The 18,806-nt window shown below is 47.9% G+C and overlaps 1 long non-coding RNA gene across 1 annotated transcript in view; it reads right to left on the bottom strand.

Moving 5' to 3' along the window:
- LOC107132945 (uncharacterized) overlaps positions 1–16,325 on the bottom strand; it is a 32,661-nt gene extending 16,336 nt beyond the window's left edge. The window contains exon 1 of the long non-coding RNA XR_001501376.3: positions 15,645–16,325. This is a non-coding gene — a long non-coding RNA (uncharacterized lncRNA). The remainder of the gene's footprint in view (positions 1–15,644) is intronic.
- Positions 16,326–18,806: the final 2,481 nt, after the last annotated feature.

Below are 18,806 nucleotides of genomic sequence, written 5' to 3'. Positions count from 1 at the left end.
GTGCTATCAAAACTGCCTTCATAAGATCAAGGATAGAAAAGAAGGAGTGGCGATGATTCATCAGCTAGGACAAGTAATATCTGGGAAGGCTTCATCACAGAGGTGAGAGGCAAGTTGAGTTTTAAGGAATGAGTTGGAAGAAACCACGGCATGAGAGTGATCTTCTAGACCAGAGAAAGGACTCATGCAAAGACGCAGAAAAGGTATGCTCAGCAGTTAGGGTTGGCTGGGGTCCAGTGTCTGGGGAGTCAGGGAGTCTTGATAGATGTGCCTACCATCAGGTCTCAAAAGACCTATGCCCTACAATGTCTAGCTCTCCAGAGATTTTATCCTGGTGAAGTGGTTTTAAGAAAGTAACAGGATCCAGAAGGATGTGAGTGTGTGAATGCGTGGTGCACATATATCCGGCAGCAGGTGAACCAGGGGGGTGTACAATATAGCAACTTCCCTTTTGCATGTGCTGATTTTAAGGCACCTCCGGAGACACACGCAGAGAGCAGCGGGAGGTGTGTTTCCATTGCTCAGGCAGGGAACCTGTGCTGAAGATGCAGATCTGTGAGCTGTCAGGAGAGAGGTGGTAGCTGAAGTCAAGAAGAGGAAGAAACAGATGCAAGGCTGCCGCCTCTGGGCCCTGGTTCTGCTGAGTGGTTCCCTGCTTTAGAAATTCCTAGAACGTCAGACCTGAAGGGGTCATAGAGATGAGCCCTCACCCCTCATTCTGCAGGTGAGGAAGCTGAAGATGGGAGATAGCTATGGCCCTAAGTTCTCTCGTCTCCAGACTCCCACCTCTGCTTCAGCATTGACCAGCTGGCCCACTGTGTCTAAAATGGGCCAGAGGTGGACAGAGAAGAGGGAGATGTGAAGGATTGAGATGGTAAAGGTTAGATTTAGAGGGAATCAATCCGTGACCAAGAAGGTGTGGGGGAGACCAGGATATTAACAATAGGATGAGAAAGGGGCTGCAGGTTCCAGCGAGGCGCCTCCCTTCTCCCCACCTGGTGACATTCTCCCAGCTCAAAGGCTGTCTCTTCCATGAAGCATCCCAACAAGCAGAGCCCAGGGTGACCTCTCCCTTCCCTCCTTGCATGGTGCACCCATATTTAGCCTTTAATCAGAACCATCTGTGGGCAGGTCTCATGTTGTTCTGGACTATGATGGGTGGGTGTGTATCACTGTCTGAACCCCCAGAACTGAGCTGGGGCAGGCCTGCCACACAGTGGGGTCTCCAGAAACAGGGACTGGAAGAATCGAGGCTCACAGGGAGGACACGAGAGCAAGGCCAGCAGAACCAGATGCATGGATGAAAACCCGAGTAGATAGATGAGGAAAAGGAGAGCAGAGCTCAAGAGAAAGCAAAGGGGCTGCCAGCCTTCAGGAGGGCCACCCAGCCCCCAGCCCTCCCTGAGTCACAGGCAGGAGAAAAGCACGTGTGATCTGACACGCATCTGGCAGAGGCAGGACGGGACGATCTAATAGATACTTTGCAGCCTTTGTGCGTATTATCCCCAAACAAAATGACATGTGCTTCCCAGCAGCTCCTCTCTAGTTATGAGCACTATAATTAAGCACAAAGTACACACCCACCTCAGTCTGCTCAGAGAGGGTGGGGAAGCCAACTACAGCCCAGCGCAGCTGCCTGGCTGAGGCAGAGGAGAATCCCAGCCTCGGATGGCTGGCTCTCAGTCTGGACAGTCCTGTGCTGGCCTCCATGAGCTCATAGTTCACTTAAGAGCCCTGGGAGTCAAGGAACAGGCAGTGGGCTGGAAGAGAGTGGCAGAAGTCTATCCCCTGTGCTGCATTAAATGTGGGCCACTTTTCACTTTCAGTCTCCAGTTTTCCATCTAGCCTCCCCATCACCAAAGTCTAGGTCCCACCTTAGGGCTCTCCCAGCCAAGGTGAGTCCGGAGGCCTCAGCAGCTACAACTCAAACAGCAGCCATGGCTCTAACAGGCCTGGGATGTTCCTTTAGTATTCTGGCTGTCCCCAGAGCCCCATCACAGCCAGCCCAGTTCTGTTCAGTGGTGGCTTTGGTTATACCTGTCTGGATTCCACCAGGAGCATTAAGTAAGCTTGGAATCATAAGCAAGATTCCCCTACCAGACCCAGAGTCTGGTGCAGGCTACAGGCAAAGACTCTTGGGATGGACCACCAAGCACTGGGTTGGGTCTTATACACTCCCAAATTTTAGGGGCACCTGAAGTATGACAGAGACCCCTAAAATTTTGGGGTAACAGGGGCCCCTAAAATTTGGGGTGTACAGGGGCTTCCTTGGTGGCTCAGTGGTAAAGAATCTGCCTGCCAAACAAGAGACACAGTTTCAGTCCCTAGATTGGGAAGATCCCCTGGAGAAGAAAATGGTAACCCACCCAGTATTCTTGCCTGGAGAATCCCATGGACAGAGGAACCTGGCAGGCTATAGTCACACACAATTCTGGCTGGAATCAGAGATGACTGAATGACTAAACAATGACAATAAAAAGCCAGACTGCAACACGCCAAGGGACCCAGGCTAGTCAGATCCTTAGAGTGGTCCCTGGTGTCCTAGCCTACCGAAGCTGTACCTGTTGACTGGCAGGGACCCAGGCCTGCCCTGGGGCTTCTTTCCAGCACTGTAGCTAGACCCCACACACAAAAAGCCTCCAAATTTTCTTGGCTGGTTTTCTAGGAATAGATCGCATGCATCTCCTCTAGTCCTGGGCTGACCCCAGATTTTCCTGCCAGTGGACCGCCCCCCACCTCCCTGGGTCTGCTGGATCTGAGCTGTCCAAGTCTGAGCCAGACTCAGTGAAGGTGGAAATAGAAGCAGAGATTGGGAGGTGTATATGGCAGTCAGAGCACAAGACTTGACATCTGGAGAATTCCCTTGGGTGCTCAGGTCTCTTCTCCCATCTTGGAGAGTTGCCACCTGCACAGAGCAGTGAAACAGGATCCTGCAGGTCTCGCCAAAACCTAGACAATCAGCCTTGCCTGGAGGAAGCTGGAGCTCAGGGATCAAGTCCTATGGTCCTTCCTCTCCCTCTGCATCCATCCCCTCTCTCCATCTCACCATCACTGCCCTAGATTGTAGATGACTTCTTGCTCCAACACAACTCTCCTGTACCTGGCAGAAGGACCTTTTTATTTTCATTTATTTTTTAAAGAAATGTACAAGTGGATATAGGCATCTTCTTTTAAACTTTTTATTTTGTATTGCGGTATAGCCAATTAACAATTTTGTGATAGTTTTAGGCAAACAGCAAAGGGACTCAACCATAATATACATGTATCCATTCTCCCCCAAACTCCCTTCCCATCTAGGCTGCAGAGTTCCCTGTGCTACGCAATAGGTCCATGTTGCTTATCCATTTTAAATGCAGCAGTGTGTACATGACTTTCCCAAACTCCCTAACTATTCCTTCCCCTCATTCTTCCTCCTAGCAACCATGCGTTTGTTCTCTAAGTCTGTGAGTCTCTTTCTGTTTTGTAAACTCATTTGTGTAATTTCTTTTTAGATTCCACATATAAAGGATGCCATATGATATTTCTCCTTCTCTGTCTGACTTACTTCACTCAGTTTGACAATCTCTAGGTCCATCCATGTTTTTGCAAATGGCATTATTTCATTCTTTTTAATGGGACAATCTAAGCAGCTCAGACAATAAAGAATATGCTTGCAATGCAGTAGACCCAGGTTTGATCCCTGGGTCAGGAATATCCCCTGGAGAAGGGAATGGCTACCCACTCCAGTATTATTGCCTGAAGAATTCCATGGATAAAGGAACCTGGTGGGCTACAGTCCAAGGAGTCACACAGAGTCCTTCACAACTGATCATTAACAGCAAACTATAGTAGTTCTTTTTAATGGCTGAGTAATATTCCATTGTATATATGTGCCAACATCTTCTGTATCTCTTCAGAGGGACCTTTTTAAAGGTGGTTTCTTCCTGATATCATTCCCCAGCAGTAAACACAGGGAAACCTCCATGCCTGGGAGATAAAGCCTGCTTAGTGGGTTCTTCATTGTCCCCCCAACACTGCTTCTCAGCTTCACCTTCTGTCTCATCCCTTTTTCCTCCCTTCCCACGTGCTGCCCCCCAGCCAACCAGGACCATCTTCTTCAGCCTTCCTTTTGCCCTTTCCCCGAGGCCACATCCTCAATGCCCAGCCCAGCCTCCCCTCTGTGGGGAAGCTCACCCTGACCTCGCCAGCTCACGCCACAGCCCAGGCCTGGCCCCCAGGACCCTGCCTCTTGGGTACCTCTCCATGGTCTTGTGAACTGTGGCCCCCAACTCCATCCTCCTTCCACTTCATGGGGGGGTGGAGGGATGGGGCAGGGGGAGGCTGGTGTGAGGGGTTGGCCCAGGGGAATCTTGTCACCGATCTTACAACTGCCCAAGAGTTCCTACCACTCTCTGACCAGAGAGAGCCCACAGAGGGGACCCTGCACCCTCCTGTCTACACTTTCTCCATTGCCTTAACCACTTTCTGACACAGTATTTAATGTGTGCTCAATTTATGTCTCGTCCCCCTACCAGAAGAAATATGCACCAGTAATAACTCTGTGAGGGGAGGTTTGTTTTTCTGGTTTTGTTGACAGCTCTATCCTGTGTCCAGAACACTCTCTGGCCCATGGAAGGCACTCTGTAATATGTGTTGAACAAATGAATGACTGGGTGAATGAATGCTGTCATAAGTACCAACCACAGAGCATCCCTCTGTAGGTAGATCCTGGCAATGTGAAGCCCTTGGAGAAGTCTGAGCTGAGGTGGAGGGATCCCCAGACTGGGGCATAGGTCCTGCAAGACCTAGTGGGAGCAACTTTCCTGTCCACGACCTCGGTTTTCTCATGTGTAAAATGACAGGGCCGAGTGGTGCCCGCGGCCCAATCTGTCGCCTGGCACCTGCTGCCCGCGTGCTGAGATCCCTCAGACCTTCCTCAAAAACTGCCTGCAGGCCTTGCCTGGAGCCCCATGGGCTCTAATTAAGAGCTGGTCTTATCATTTTTATCGTTTAGTTCTCTCTGGACAACACCACTTTAATGACGAGCCTCTCAGTCTACCTTATGAAGGGAGAAGGCAACGGCTGATGAGACAGGGGCTCGGTGCCCGAGGGCTGAGGGGTGTCCTGTACTCAGTGTGGCCAGGGCACCACAGGGAAGTCCTGCCTCTCTAGGGACACAGCAGAACACCCCCCTCCAACCCTGACCCATCTCCTGCCCTGGCCCTGACCCCCCGCAACACTCCTCCCCACGGCTCTCCCTTCTCGCCCGGAACAGTACTGGCCCTTTCTTTTCTGCCCTGTTGAAGGGACTTTAAGTGATGCCTAGGCCCCAGAGGGTCCACCTGACCTGCCTCCTGAGAAACCTGTATGCAGGTCAGGAAGCAACAGTTAGAACTGGATATGGAACAACATACTGGCTATTTATTGTCACCCTGCTTATTTAACTTAAATGCAGAGTACATCAGAAGAAACACTGGTCTGGATGAAGCACAAGCTAGAATCCAGATTGTCGGGAGAAATATCAATAACCTCAGATATGCAGATGACACCACACTTATAGCAGAAAGCAAAGAAGAACTAAAGAACCTCTTGATGAAAGTGAAAGAGGAGAGTGAAAAAGTTGGCTTAAAGCTCAACATTCAGAAAACTAAGATCATGGCATCTGGTCCCATCTCTTCATGGCAAATAGATGGAGGAATAGTGGAAACAGTGTCAGACTTTATTTTTGGGGGGGCTCCAAAATCACTGCAGATGGTGATTGCAGCCATGAAATTAAAAGACGCTTGCTCCTTGGAAGAAAAGTTATGACCAGCCTAGACAACATATTAAAAAGCAGAGACATTACTTTGCCAACAAAGGTCCATCTAGTCAAAGCTATGGTTTTTCCAAGAGTTATGTATGGATGTGAGAGTTGGACTATAAAGAAAGCTGAGCACTGAAGAATTGATGCTTTTGAACTGCAGTGTTGGAGAAGACTCTTGAGAGTCCCTTGGACAGCAAAGAGATCCAAGCAGTCCATCCTAAAGGGGATCAGTCCTGAATATTCATTGGAAGGACTGATGCTGAATCTGAAACTCCAATACTTTGGCCACCTGATGTGAAGAACTGACTCATTTGAAAAGACCCCAATGCTGGGAAAGATTGAAGGTGGGAGGAGAAGGGAATGACAGAGGATGAGATGATTGGATGGCATCACTGATTCAATGGACATGAGTTTGAGTAAACTCCGGGAGTTGGCAATGGACAGGCAGGCCTGATGTGCTGCAGTCCATGGGGTCGCAAAGAGTCAGACACGACTGAGTGACTGAACTGAACTGAGGCTCCAGAGGTGGGTTTGCCCTCACAAGGCTGCAGGAAGGAGTCAAGACGGGCCCTCAAAAGTTGGTGTCTCTCCAGGTCTTCTAAGGGGACACGGACATCCTGCCCACTTGTGGGACTGGAATCGTTTTTTCATCTAGACTTGAGGTTTATGTTTCGATGAGTACTGTGAATTCAGAGTCCTCTCCAGATCAAACTGAATCTTATTCCCAAAGAGCACCATCCTAGGAGGAGGTAGTCTTCCTCTCACTATCTTGGTGAGTCTGGGGGACAGGAGCTGAGCCTCCATGGCCAGGAGGCAGGATCTGACTTGGTAAGAAGAGAGAGGTTGGAGGGCACTTGGGTAGGATGAAAGGTTTGAACAAGGCGCTGGGGAAACACCTTACAGAGTTGGAAGATCCTTGACACTGAGCCGTAGTAGCCTCCTAGAAGGTCTGTACTTCTATATAAAGGACTGTGGGAAGCAGGCGTGGGGCTGGACTGCACTTTAGGCTGGAGAAAAGGACACAGCGTCAAGGCCCAGAGGCAGCTTAGGGACAGTGTCAGCACGAGCATGTGTGTATGCCTGCATGCTCAAATGTGTCCAACTCTTTGGGACCCCATGGACTATCGCCAACCAGACTCCTCTGTCCATGGGATTTCCCAGGCAAGAATACTGGAGTTGGTTGCCATTTCCTTCTCCAGAGGATCTTCCCGACTCAGGGATTGAACCCGCATCTCTTATGTCCCCTGCGTTAGCAGGCAGATTCTTCACCACTCAGATCATCAATTTCCTCTCCATCTCCCTCTTTGCCACATCTTCCTCCTTTTCAGAAACTGAGGTTAGAGCTCACTCAGAGCACAAGCAGTCTGTCCAGACCAATCAAGAATATGCCTCTTCTAGGGAAGACCGACTCCCTGTCTCCAACCTCTAGTTCAGACAATGATTTCCACTGCCAAAAAAAAAAAAAAATTCATGTAAATTGGGCCAAATTGAAAATCTGTTCATCACTTCTTCTGGTGTCTAGGGTCTCTCGTTGGGGAATTTTTAAATGGCTCAGCTCATCTGAAGCCAAAGAAGAGAGAGGAGACAGATGGAGTCATGCATTTTTATGGAGATTCTTAAGACTTGTCCTTGTGGAAACCCCCCCTGCCCATCAACACTGCAGTGGGGAAGTCTCGTTCCGTGACCTACTCTTACTAAAGACATTTCTCCCCGCACCTGACAGCGTAGGCATGTTTCTGCAGGGACTCACTTGCACAGTGGCCTTCAGGAGGGCTGTCTCTCACACAGCTAGCTCAGAAAAATCCAAGGCCTGCTTGCCAAAAAAAAAGCAATCTTTTTGCTGCACGACAGAATGCAAGTGTCGGTTTTAACAAGAAAACATCCACTGGTAGTGGGACTTTTTGTCAATTAAAACCAAGTCCATGCAAGAAGGGAAAAAACTGGGCGTGAGCCAGGCTCCACCCAGAATCCTTGTCACATTTCTGCATGGAAGCTCCTATTTAGAGTCCTTGGGATTCCCTTTGTGTGAGGTCCTCTGGGCAGAGTCTCGTGGCCATGGAACCTGGTTGCAGAATCTGACTCAGTATCTAGTCCTCAAATACATGGCGAATGGAGCCTGGCTCTCCAAAACTGCCCTTGGACTACAATCACTCCGGCAAGCCTGGCTCTGATCCGGGTGGTAGCCAGGGTGCTACAGAGAAACAAAAGGATCTAAGTGGATATACGGAGGGAAAGATTTATTTTAAGCAACTGGCTCATGGGACTGTGGGGAGGGCAGTTGGCAAGTCTGAAATTTGTAAGGCAGCCTGGTAGGCTGGTAATTAAGAGTGGGTGCTTCAGTCTTGAGTCTGAATTCTGCAGGGCAGCAGGCTGGAAACACTGGTAGGCTGTCAGTGTGATGGTCTTGAGGAGAATCCCTTCTTCTGAAAACTTTGGTCTTTACGCTTAAAGCCTCAGTTGATTGGGTGAGGGTCACCCACTTTATGGACCATAATCTGCTTTACCCAAAATTTACTGATTAAAATAGTATCTAAAAAAATACCTTGACAGCAGCATCTCCAGTAGTGTTTGACCAAATAATTGGGCACCATAGCTTAGCCAGGATGACACACAAATGAACCATCATACTCAGCATACTCTGCTCTCCGACCATCACATTTAAGCCTGCCCACCTATACCTCTGACAGTGCCTGCTCCTTCTCCTTGGTCTTACTTACTCACCATCAGCTCTGTGCTTTATCAAGCTACCCATCACCAGTGCTCTTCAAAGCATCCCTACCCCAGCTCTCTTCAAATCCTTCCTTCCTTCTTCAAGACCCAATTCCAGTCCCACTTCCTTGATAAAAGTCTTCCTAGCCTTTCTAGGCCACATGTGTCTCCTTCAGGACTCTTGAATCCCCAGGTGTCCATAGCACAAACTCAGCCTTGATCACATACTTCCTGAACTCCTCTTTTTCCTAGCCTCATTTTTGAGTTACGAGACCTCCACCTCCCACATAGCTGAGGGCTGGGAAAACTGCAATGGATACAAATAGCCATCTGTTGGGGATTTTCTCTACAAAGAATGTAGAGCAATGGTAAAGCATTGGATTAAAACACAAAGCTAAAACAAAACAGAAAAAGCAGAGAAAACGTGGAAGTCTCTCTCTTTGAAGTGAGTCAAAACCAAAAATTGAAGGGGGATGGGTAGGTTGAAGAAGGTGATGTCATTGTAGATAAACACACCCTCTGGCTCTGGCCCCAGGCAACCTGTGAAAACTCGGGATATTCTGGCCCTGCCATGGAGCTGCTCCTGAGCTGCAGATGGGGTCTCTGTCAGGCATCTGGACCGCATTAAAGGAGGACTGAGTGATTCACTCTACAGAGACCTCTCCAAACAGACAAGTTCAAAGTTCTGCTTTTAATCGATTCAGTGTGTGATATCACTGGGCAGCATTTCCTCCCAAGATAAGGGCAGCATCGATTATCAGATACGAAGTACAGCAGCCTTGAACAGCCAGGAGCCCCCTGCCAGAGCAAAAGGGCCGAAACCAGCTTCAGGAGGGGGCTGCGGGCTCCTACTTTGCTAGATGAGTACAACTCCCAGCTCAGCTCCAAGCCTGGTGGTCGGAGGGGCCCAGAGCCTCCCCACTGTGAGTCAGGCCCCAGCTGTGAGAAGGAGTGAAGAGGAAGGGGGCATAGAGAACTGACTCTGCTGGTCACCCCCAGTAGTTTTAACTGGGCATTTCTGAAAGGCAAAGTGTGGCAAATCTCAATGTCTTCTCCATCTCACTTAATGTATTAATATCAGTTCAGTTCAGTTCAATTCAGTCGCTAAATCTGACTCTTTGCGACTCCATGGCCTGCAGCATGCCAGGCTTCCCTGTCCTTCACTATCTCCCGGAACTTGCTTAAACTCATGTCCACTGAGTCGGTGATGCCATCCAACCATCTCATCCTCTGTCATCCCTTCTCCTCCTGCCTTCAATCTTTCCCAGCATCAGGGTCTTTTCCAATGAGTCAGATCTTTATATCAGGTGCCCAAAGTATTAAATTTATCACACCCTATGCTGAGTGCTATGGATGTAACTGACAGCCCTGAGCTTTGCCTGTAGGGGGTGCCCATTCCAGCAGGGAAGAAAGATGACAATCACTAAGAGAAATTAGGCTGATCAATTTTTAAAGGGCTGAGTGACATCATGGGAGTGGAAGGTTTTTCTGGTTGGCCAGAGTTAGCGGAGTGTGAAGATTTTACCTCTAATTGCTCAGCTATAAACAGAAGGCTTCCAACACTGCCTTTACTCCTTAGCCTGTCCTGTCCTGGTCAGCTTCTGGAGGCTTGGCTCAGCCTGAGGAGGGCCAATACCCAGATCTTAGACTGGATTAGAAGCCCTTCCTATATGCTCATCCTATGATCAGTGATACCTAGACATTGTATTAAAAAGCAGAGACATCCCTTTGCCTACAAAAGTCCGTATAGTCAAAGCTATGGTTTTTTCAGTGGTCATGTACGGATATAAGAGTTGTACCATAAAGAATTGATGCTTTTGAATTGCGGTGTTGGAGAAGACTCTTAAGAGTCCCTTGGACTGCAAGGAGATCAAACCCATCAATCCTAAAGGAAATCAACCCTGAATAATCATTGGAAGGACTGATGCTGAAGCTGAAGCTCCAATACTTTGGCCACCTGATGTGAAGAGCCAACTATTGGAAAAGACCCCAATACTGGGAAAGACTGTGGGCATGAGAATAAGGGAACGACAAAGGACGAGATGGTTGGATGGCATCACTGAGTCAATGGACATGAGTTTGAGCAAGCTCCGGAGATGGTGAAGGACAGGGAGGCCTGGCGTCTATGGTGTCACAAAGCATCCATGGTGTCTATGTCGCAAAGCAGACATGACTAAGCGACTGAACAACAATGATCAGTGACAACCACCACCACCCATATTACTTCTCATGCTGTATTTTAATTGTCTGTTTCACTTCCAGCCTTATCTGCTGAACACTAAGTTTCTTGCTTTCATTGGAATATTCATTGGAAGGACTGAGGCTGAAGCTGAAACTCCAATACTTTGGCCACCTGACACAAAGACCTGACTCATTTGAAAAGACCCTGATACTGGGAAAGATTGAAGGGGAGAGGAGAAGGGGACGACAGAGGATGAGATGGTTGGATGGCATCACTGATTCAATGGATGTGTGTCTGAGTAAACTCCAGAAGTTGGTGATGGACAGGGAGGTCTGGCGTGCTGTGGTCCATGGGGTCACAAAGAGTTGGAAATGATTGAGCAACTGAACTGAACTGAACTGAAGTTCCTTGCAGGCAGGGGTATCTCATTTCACTCACCATTTTACTCTTAGAGCCTACAGTTAACAGGGCACATTGGCTACAGCTATAAGTACCCCCTGCTTAACGAGCATTTATGAAAACTTTGCTAATAATCATAGCTGGCATTGTTTGAACAAGCATTATGTGTCAGACGCTGCTAAGCACTTGGCAAATATGGGCTCATTTTGTCCTTGCAATAGTCCTTTGAGTGTGGCATTATTATCCCCCTCATGCAAATAAGGGGCCCAAAATCCAGAGAAACTAAGTAATCTGCCCAAGGTCACACAGCTTGGCTAGATTCAAACTCAGAACTGTCTCTGGTCCCCACAGGTGCTGGCCTGAGTTCCCCTGGAGTGGAAGTGTGTTCTCCTCTAAGTGTACAAGGAGCAGTAAGTGCTTCTATCCAGATGTGGAAAAGATCCACAGAGCTTTGAGTGCTTGACAGACACATCCATGAGAAAGACAGAAGGATCTGCAGTTGTGAGGATCTAAAGCTCCAGGGATAGTGCTCCTAAGCCCACAGCATCCTCAGTAAGGAGGTGAAAGCAGGTACCAGACTCTACGAGGTTTCTCCCAGAAGAAGATAGAAGCCTAAGGCAGGTCCTAGGAAAGTGATGGGAGTGTCAAGCATCATTGCCCCCCGAGGTTCTTGGCATCTCTCTCAGGCTCATCTGGACTTCTCCCTGAAACTTGGGGTCTGATGCATGCAGGAAGCCTCAGAGCCAGTCTCAGACTCAGCTGGATCTGGGGCAAGAAGCAGAGGGATACAAAGAAAGCTTGTTGTCACTGTGAGGGTCAGGGCACCAACTAACACAGACAAGAAGCACAGGCGCAACCGTGCCAAGTGATTCACCTGCTGTCACAGCACAAGCCTTAAGTGGGATGTGCTGAAACATCATAGACCGATCTGCCTGCGTAGGTGTGCTTCTCCCCCAAGAGCTCCTTCCTCCTGCCGCTACTCCCTTGTGGAAAATTAAGAGAGGAGCTTGTCATCACCAAAGGAAAGAAAAGTAGCCTGCTCGTTTCATCACAAAACTCCTGCAAGCCTGTAGCAAATGGCCTCTATTCTTTCCTTCCACCTGATTTATACAGAAGCCATTGTTCACCCTGATGGTGCTCAATATATCACCAGAATGAACACTGTGCATCTCGGTATTTCACCCTCCAAAGCCTCATAGAAAAATGGATGCTAATGAAGAGACCTTCCATGTTTTCCTAAGAAGGCCATCACCTCTGATAATACAGAGGACTTCAGCAGTTCAATAAAGGCAATAAATCAACACAATTTATTAAATACAACAAGCACTTTCCCAGGCAAGTGCTCAGAAAGAGTCAAGAACAGCATGTCACCAGCCCTCAAAATGGAAAAAGGTTCTGGTAGCTACTTAGTATGAACAAAGTTTCAACAAATGCCTCAAGAGAGAGTTCAAACCAGGAACAGTGACGCTCATAATCACCCCATCCCAATCTCTAGCAGAGCTCTCCCTGTGGGATCCTCATCTGTGCTCTTTAGACAGAATCCAATTTACCATCCTTTCTACAGAAACACCCAGATCAGCTCCTGGGACAGAGCTAGAAAATGTTCAAGTGAACAAGGGCAAATTCTGCTGTGCAAACGAAAGCGTGAGTGAAGCGAGATCAAATGCAACGGGTCTCAAGGACACAGGAACCAATTCTTGAATCTGCCCATTGTCTTCCTAGATATAGAGCAGAGAATGGTCCCCCATCCGTGGCATGAAAGGCACCCCAGAGGAGCGCCCATATCCCAAGTCTGGATATGTAGACAGAGCTGGTATAACAACCCATCAGAGCAGGCAGACCACAAGTGTCTGCTTCCTCTGTGAGCAAGAGTTCCTAAAAGAGCCCCTGCGTTGGTAAAGATGTGATCACACTGCTGCTGCTAAGTCACATCAGTCGTGTCCGATTCTGTGCGACCCCTTAGACGGCAGCCCACCAGGCTCCCCCACCCCTGGGATTCTCCAGGCAAGAACACCATTTCCTTCTCCAATGCATGAAAGTGAAAAGTGAAAGTGAAGTCACTCAGTCATGTCTGACTCCTAGAGACCCCATGGACTGCAGTCCACCAGGCTCCTCCGTCCATTGGATTTTCCAGGCAAGAGTACTGGAGTGGGTCGCCAGTGCACTTCTCCCCAGCAAAGGCAAGGCTGGGACTGCCACATCCTGACCTCAGCTCCAGTTCTGTTCTTACCTTTTCCCTCGAAGGCCATTGAGGAGAGAAGGGCCATGGCAGGGCTGCTGTGGGGTGACGGCAGGGCCTGGCCTGAGAATGGACTCCTCCCTGGGCAGGGAGATTTTGTGAAAACACTGACTCTCGACATCATCCATCTTTCCATTCACCCATTCACTCATCTACCAACTCATTCATCCACGTATTCATCTATCCATCCATCTATTCATTTACCCCCAAATGTTTGCTGAGGGCCTCACTGCACTCAGGACTCTGTGGAAATGCAGTGGGTCTCTCGAGGATTCAGGGCATATAAGAGACGATAAAATAGCCTGCTGATCAGTGACATGATAGAAACAATATGAGCTCTGCAAGCACTACACCTGGTCCTCATGTCAGCTGTGTCTTTGGGTAAATTTTGACACCTCTCTGCCTCCAGTGCCAAACCTAGAACACAGGGGTTACCATGGTACCTACCTAATAGATTCTTTGTGAGGACTAAATGAAATAATCGATGTTTCCTAAAGAATGATAAGGCATACCATCAGGAGTAGAGAAAATTATTTTAGTTGGAGCAGGGGCAAACTTTGATCTAGTATACATATATCTTTCAGTAAAAAATAATATCAAATTCAATTTCACACAGATACTTAAGATAAACCTAACATTTAAGTCTACACAGATCATGAAAGGTATTTGTAATACATGTTACTGACAAAGGGACAAATGAGCTTGTATACAGAATATATAAAGAATTTCTACAAATCAATAAAAGATTACAAAACAGATGAAATGGCACAACCATTGGAAGGCCGATTTGACACTATCTCCTGCAACTGAATGTCACAGTGCATAACCCAGCAATTATACTCCTAAATATATCTTCAGCATACAAGTGTTTTAATAAGTATGTACAAAGATGTTAATACTACCATTATTTGCAATAGAAACTGGAAACAACACAAAAAATGTTCACAAACAGCAGAATAAATAAGTAAATAATAACAGCAGAATAAATACATAACGGTGCTATAATCATGCAATGGGATCCTACACAGTACGGAAAATGAAAGATCCCCAGTTGTACGCAATCAGAGCCATGATCTCATACACCACATTGAATTAGAGGAATCAGACACACACAGGGCTTCCCCGGTGGTCCACTGGTTGAGAGTATGCTTGCCAATGCAGGGGACACAGGTTTGATCCCTGGTCCAGGAAGATTGCACATGCTTCGAGGCAACTAAGCCCGTGAGCCACAACTACTGAGCCGTAGGTCTAGAGCCCATGCTCTGCAACCAGGGAAGCTGCTGTGACGAGAAGCCCACGCACCGCAACTAGAGTGGCACCTGCTTGCTGCAATTAGAAAAAGCCCATAACAATGAAGACTTAGCACAGCCAAAAAATTAATTAATAAAAGAAATCAGACATACTCAAACACATGCACACTCTCTGATTCCATATGTGTAATGAGCAAACCAAACAAAAGAGTGAGAGGCAGGACAGAGGCACCTCTGGCGAAGCAGTCAGGGAGCATGAGGAGAGTGTCCAAGGCCCTTGCCCTGTTCTGCTTCTTGACATTTCGTGATGATGTCTTGATTTATGCTTTTTGTACTTTTCAATACATTATATTCATAATTTTTAAAAAACTTACATGGTCTTTGAATATCAAGTGAATACATGGGTGTATGACTCTAGCAAAATTGTGAAGCTAATGACGCCTAAAGGTGGGGACGTCCTGAGGTGACAAAACTCACTAACCTTCACAAGATACTGATCCTATTCTGTATGCTTCACATAAATCGTGTCACTTAGTTGTCACAGCAATCCCAGGAGGGAGGCAATACTATTAGCCCCCATTTTACAGATGCAGGATAAGGCACAGGAAAGGTAAGCGACTTGCTTAAGGTCAGCCTACTAAGTTAGCCGCAAAGCTAAGCTTCAAAGACAGGCCATCAAGCACCAAATGATGATGGTCATGCTCTCCGCTGTCTCCCCGCGCTGCCCTCATGCAAAGGACCCGCACAGCAACTAACACACCGTCATGCTCATTCTGTATTGACTCATATTATTGCAAACGACAGTCTTTCCTTTTGATTCCCTGCCGTCTACCCAGGGAACCTTCCCATCATCCATCATCCCTCTCCCAATTTATTCTGTGTTAAGTTCTGATACTCTCCCCCATTCCCCAAATTTTGTGTCCATATTTCAAGCAGCCTAGTGAAACACTGCCTATGGGGAGCCTAGGGGATATCAAAGGCATAACAAAGTAGCCTTCTGAAACATAAAAGCAAATAGCCAGGTGGGGGTATCCAGGATATAATATGTTCACCACAAGCACACAAAATGGGATTTAGCCTCACCTGATGATGGCTGGCTGGTGAGACCACCAAAAGTGGTCCAGTGTAAGGGCTGAGGTGTCCACATGGGCTCTTCCTCGGGACCCTGTAGGCGTGTGGGCGCTGATGGTGGCCAATCACAGGGAAATTCTACTGTGAACAGCAGGCCTCTACCTCCTAGAAAGAAGTCAGAGATGGATGATGCAAATGCATGCAGAAAGAAGCAGGGGGTGGGGAAATGGCTCACAAATATTAGAAAAAGTAAGGAGATGCTCCCAGGGTCCCAGGGCTTGAGGATGTTGTCTGAAATAGACTCAAGATCCAGCTGTTCTCAGGAAGCATCGCCTTTTGAGAATGTGAGGTCATCCATCCAAGAGGAGACACCCCTCCCCTGAGCCCCCTCCAGAGCTGGAAAACCTGGTGGATTTGTTGTCTGAAGGCCACCATTCTGGCTCTGAATATCCACACAGTCCTTTTGGTGCTAAATTTATTTGTCATCACTGCAGCAGCCTGTTTAATTATAACTAATGGGTGCACTCATACTAAGTGACATGCCATTGGAAATCCCCCTCCTCCAACTGGAAATATCTATGAAGATGCCGGGCCAGGAACAACGACGCTTAGGGACAGCAAGCTCTTATGGTTGAGGCCTCACTCGGATGGAGAAATTTCACCCAAGAAATGTCCCCCCAGGACACCTGTGTGGACAGCCCCAGACCTTCAGGCAGTGGAGACGGGATGTCCTATTTGTGAGCTCCATTTCTGAAAGCTTGATGACAGGGGCAGAGTCTCCCCCTCTCCTGGCCTCCTGGAGAGATGTGATTTCTCATGCACATTATTAATGAGCTTCATCCTCAAGTTATTCTGGCTGCATGTGGAGTTTAGAGGACTTGGGAGCACAGCTTGGCAGGCAAGAGAGGCTTTAAAATGCAGTACTTCCCCAGCCTGTTTTTAAAATAACGCAATATCAAAGAGGAAATCAGAGAGTATGGTGGGGTGGCAGTAGCAAAAATGGGTTGAAAAGAGTAAAATGAGGAAAAAAACTAAAGAAGTTTTTAAAAGAAATATGTATATATATTTGTATACATATATATCAGCTCCCTTTCTGTTCTTCCCTGTTCCTCCCAGCCTTGAGGTCAGTCCTCTCTGGCCAGGAAAGCCCTCCCCTCTTCTCTGTCTGCTCATCCCCTGCAGGTCTTGCAGGGCTACCCAATCACCAAACATTCTCTGTTGATTTTCCCAGATCTCAGAGCACGTTTCCTCCTGGAAATTCCTTCCTAGTAGCCATTTGGCACTTCTTTCATTTAATCATTCATCAAAACAGGTATGGATGCCTTGCTGTGAAGTAATTGTGGCAGACGCGAATCCTAGGTCTTAGATAAGGCAGTTTTCCCTGTGGGTATCCTGTCTTGTTAGAGAGGCTGCGAACCTCAAAGTAGGAAGCATGGTGGGTTCATGACCACGGAGCCCAGCGCCTGGCACATGTTGGCCCCTCAGGGAATGCCTGCTGGATAGCCACTTGAACTCAGCATGATGGAGAGTGGCTTTGCTTGCTGTTTTCCAGAGACCCCCGAGAGGATGCTGTCAATAGCATCTTGGCCCATCTTCCCAGATGGCAGCTGGGAGCAAGCACCCGGTCCCTCAAGAGGAAGGTTCTTGGATGTTAACTCAGCTTTGGCTTGTGGAAAGATAGAACCTCTGAAACCCCAACATCATCCCACCCCCTCAAGTCTCCTGTCCAAAGACTCTGCATGCAAAAAACAGAGACAGTCATAGTGATGGGAGGGGAGGGGAGGAGCTATGCATGCATGTGAGCTAAGTTGCTTCAGTTGTGTTCAACTCTGTGCAACCCTATGGACTGTAACCTGCTAGGCTCCTCTGTCCATGGAATTCTCCAGGCAAGAATACTACAGTGGGTTGCCGTGCCCTCCTCCAGGGGATCTTCCCGACCCAGGGATCAAACCCTGATGTCTTATGTCTCCTGCATTGGAAGGGGCTTTCTTTACCACTAGTGCTACCCAGGAAGTCCCTGATGGCCAAAGAAAGAAGGTTGCTTTCAGAAAGGAATAGACACTTACCAGTGAAAAAGTAAGGACCACAAAGGCTCTGATGAATGGGGAGCAGCTATATGGGAAGATGGGAGGGAGGCAGAGGTAGAAACCTGGGCTCTGTCTTGTCCTCAGAAAGAAAACACATGGGAAGTAGAGCAATGGAAGAAAAATCAATTTCCTGACTTCTTTAGAAATGACATAATTACCCCAACTCAAATTCAGGGAAGAATTCTGAAACCCCAGTTCCCACTTGTTCCCCAAGGAGCCTGGTCTCACACAGTCATGGTCCACCCCAGTTCCCCTCCACATGCAAAAGCATTTTCAACTAAGCCCCATCTTGGGTTATAGACACAAGAAAAAGGAAATCCTGTCATTTTTAAAGGTTCACACCACCATGATTGTGATGCTTCACTTACTAAAAGATCTCACATTAGTACATATAAAATCAATTTTCCAAGATCAGAATATTTTCCAGAAGTTTCCAGGATGCATCAGTTATTCTCCAAGCTGCAAGGAGAGGCAGGCTGAATCAGCAGTCGCTGAATTTAGGATGCTGACCCAGGCTCGCCAGGTGCTCTAACAACAGAGGCCTTGGCCTCTGCTGCTCTTGAGACAATCTGAGTTCCCGGGGTGTCTCCTGGCAGAAGAGCAAGTCAGGAGATCTCCTTGACCAGAGTCAAGGCAACACCATTGGCAATTTAATCACAAAGGAATGAAGTAAAATACAGATACAGCCTAAATGTCTCACCACCTCAAGGAAAAGGCCAGGCTTTGAGATTCTGCATGATGAGAAACATTCTTTCCTATAAGCTCCCTGCTGTACCCAGATTTCCACAGTACTCACTTCCCCACCTCGGGAGGGAGGGGCCAGCTAGCCATGTTCCTATGGCAAGATGCGCAAAACAGCAGTTTTCTGGCACCAACTGGGAGACCTCAGGCCATGGTCCTCATTCCCTCCTCAATCACTGTATGGATCTGCGAGGGACGCGTCCCCCATTGGAAGACACCTTGTTCCCGACACCTTGTTCCCAACCCCAAGACGAAGTGACTTTCTCCAAGAGAAAACTTTGCCACACACATCACTGCATCAGGAAGTGCATCGAAATGCGAGTCACCCCAGGGTTCATCTGTCTTG

Source organism: Bos taurus, chromosome 11 (genome assembly GCF_002263795.3).
Source record: "Bos taurus isolate L1 Dominette 01449 registration number 42190680 breed Hereford chromosome 11, ARS-UCD2.0, whole genome shotgun sequence".
In the NCBI taxonomy this organism is placed as follows: domain Eukaryota; kingdom Metazoa; phylum Chordata; class Mammalia; order Artiodactyla; family Bovidae; genus Bos; species Bos taurus.
Note: the sequence above shows the minus strand (reverse complement) of the source record. Positions and strands in the feature narration are given on the sequence as shown.